Source organism: Limulus polyphemus, unplaced genomic scaffold (genome assembly GCF_000517525.1).
Source record: "Limulus polyphemus unplaced genomic scaffold, Limulus_polyphemus-2.1.2 Scaffold1489, whole genome shotgun sequence".
Taxonomy (NCBI): Eukaryota; Metazoa; Arthropoda; class Merostomata; order Xiphosura; family Limulidae; genus Limulus; species Limulus polyphemus.
Window position 1 is genome coordinate 33282 of NW_013667099.1, and position 3210 is coordinate 36491.

A 3210-nucleotide genomic window follows, 5' to 3' on the forward strand; every position below is an offset into this window, starting at 1 on the left:
GGTGATAATCTTGTTTTCTTGTGCCCAATAATGCATAATTTCATTTGATAAACACGTTTAGATTGAATGGTAATTTATAATCAGTCACAAGAACGTCGAATCTGAATCACTTGAAAAAAACACGGGGGTGCTTAACTTTTTTCCAGGTGTATATAAACTGTATATACATTTTCGCCAGAATAATTATGATTCTTTAGCCCCAATATCCCCCCCTTACACACACACACACACACACACTCGAACTTACGAGATAAAGAAAGCTTTGATTGGTCAAGGCGATGTTCTCATCTTCTTTTTAGATCCAATAGGACAGTTCCTGAAGGTAGTAAAATCATTTTTGTAAAAAATATTTTTAATTACGTTTTTCGCTATTCTGTATTTTAAAAGCATATATTTTTCAATAGAGCTTTTAAGATTAGTATGTATTCTGCAGGATATTTAATGTATTCGCTGACACAGTTTTTTAGATATATTTATTTTACAATTTTCATATACTTATATTGTAAAAACTTTATTAGAAGGTACATTAATTTTAAAACATACGTATTGGAGTTTGAAACGATTATCAATACGCTTTAACTTCACAGTCTTTATTAATTGACGTAAACTCGTTTTTTTCTTCTTCTAAGAAACACCTGTAGTTTAATAAATTGCATTCATTCTTCAGTTCTTATCCCAGTTTGATAGGTAGCATTTTCATGACGTCATATTTCAACATGGCGTGTTAAGTGAAAGGTTGTGTAAGGATCGTAGTTTATTACGTCTTACGTAGCATAGTGAAATAGGTAATTATTTTTATGGTAAGAAGTAAATCTCTTGATTTTTATACAATATATGTCTGTGTGTGTTTGTGAGCGTGTGTATCTAATGTTGTTCTTGAAAGTAAGTAACAAAACGATAGAAAAATTGTAGTATCAATGTGAAAACAGGTAACTTTTAATTGACTCATTACGGATTATTGCTTTTATGCCTGTAATTAATGTATTTTTTCACTTGTATGCTCATGTCCAGTTAAATACTAAATTTACTTTATATAGAAGAAAAAAAAGCGAATTTCTGTTTTCGTTTAATTTGTTGGAGAATATGCATACAAGGAGAATTATTATGGGTTTTACACGATTTGAATGTTAGCTGAATTTTTATAGTATCTATATCTGTTAATTTACCTATATTTCTGCTCATCATTAATCCGTCAATCCTTCTGTGTCTGTTAGGTCTTTATCATAAATAAGTCGACGCATGTGAACCACGTGCTTGTTTTACGAAACACGTTTACAAAAAACAACAACTATATTTAGGCTTACACTGCCCAATTGGTTCGGTACTCGCTGGAATATATATATTGATGGCCAAGTTGATCTCGGTATCTGGCGTAGTTTGAAAGTTACCAGTTATATAGCTTATGATATATATGATTGGAGTGTTTTGGCAATAATTTCCCATCAATATGCACTTGTGCCTCAATAGCAGATACCTTGCTCAAGTCAAAATACGTGTTTGGCATCGTGTATTTGTTGCAGATGTTGACACGTTTCACTATACTAATTGTGTTTCCGTATCAGATCACGTCCATATACCTACAGAGATAGTGCGTCATCTATGTACAATATTAGGCTAGAAGAAAATGCAGCTACTTGATTGTGTAGAATAACTTGCAATAATCCATATTTTCTTACTTCTACTTCTTTATAAAATAGTGTAAACAATAAAGAACTTGAAAGTAAACATCTAAATAAATGTCGTTATGGGCAGTTTTAATTAGTTTAAAAAATAAGGTGGCGCTCTTGAGTATATGAAATCAGTTATTATCCCTAGCACGTGAAGTATTGAATACTAAACATTTACATTTCTCTGTTCTGTATTTCTGGACATTTTTATGAGTATGTTTAATCTACGCTGATAGCTCATTTGCAATATGTGAAGCCCATTTGAAAACAGCGAGATATCTCTGTCATTTTGGCTGTGTTATACACGGTTAGTTTAATTCCTTGAGTTTTAATGTCAAGAAATTGGCGTCAGTAAGTTTAAAAAGTCTGTGAGTTATCATATTATCGTTTGTTTGTTTTTTATGTAATTATAAGGTGTTTGTACTGGAATCTACCGTAACCAAGTAAAAATAATTCGTAAAGTTGATAATAAACTTGTTTATCTGAAAAACAAAGAAGCCATTATCGGGATTAATTGTTTGAAAATTATGAAATTACGAGTCCCTTACGTTTTGTTAAATTTATAGGAAGTGTGTACATTTAAAAAAAAATAAATAAACGTTTGATTTAAGTTTGTTTGGAAATTTAATGTTTAGAGAAGAATTAAAAACTTTATTGTGCAATTTTGATAACGTGGAATATAATTATATCAATTCTGTTATTACCTGAAACATTTGTAAAAGTATATTGAACTGAAAGGGTTTAAGATAATTATTTGAAGTGTCCATTGTACCTCATATGAGCTTTTTCTGTGATTAAAAGTTTTGAATAAGAAATATGTGCTAGTTGGTGTGCATTTATTTTCTCTAATATATTCTACTATTCCGTTATGAATTAAAGAAGTTGCCCAGGTTTTAAAGACAGGGCAATCAAAAAGAAAGATGTAGCAGGGGAAAAAAAAAGGCTTAATGTCGAAATTGCATGTGATTTCAGGCAAATCAACTTCGTAAATAACGCATGTGCCAAAAAATGTTGTTATACAGTTAGAGGATAAGTCACAATATTAACCTACCAGGACTAGATTCACCAAGTATAGTCTATGTATAAACTACAATGTATTTAATATTGCCTACAACGAATCTGTTAACGAAATTTAAGTTAGACCGAGCGGTGCCTTAATCATTAACACGTCAGCAAGTGTAAATATATATATATATTATATAACCAGGTCTCTCAACTTTAAAATATAATATAATGGCGAAAATGGAGACATTCAGAAACATATCTTGCTTATAATAATGATAATGAATTTTACTTAATAAGACTGAGATGAAGACATATACTTGTCTACTTATCTACATTTACAAACAAAAGTATTGCGATTAACGATAAGAATGACTTAATGTGGTTGTGGACAGTAGCGGTCTTCAGTAAAAGTAACTGTTTGGCTTTTCTCGTGCTGTTCTAAACAACAACAAGGGTCCGGCATGGCCAGGTAGATAAGGCGCTCGACTCGCAATCAGACGTCCCACCAAACATACTCGCCTTTTCAACCGTGGGGGCG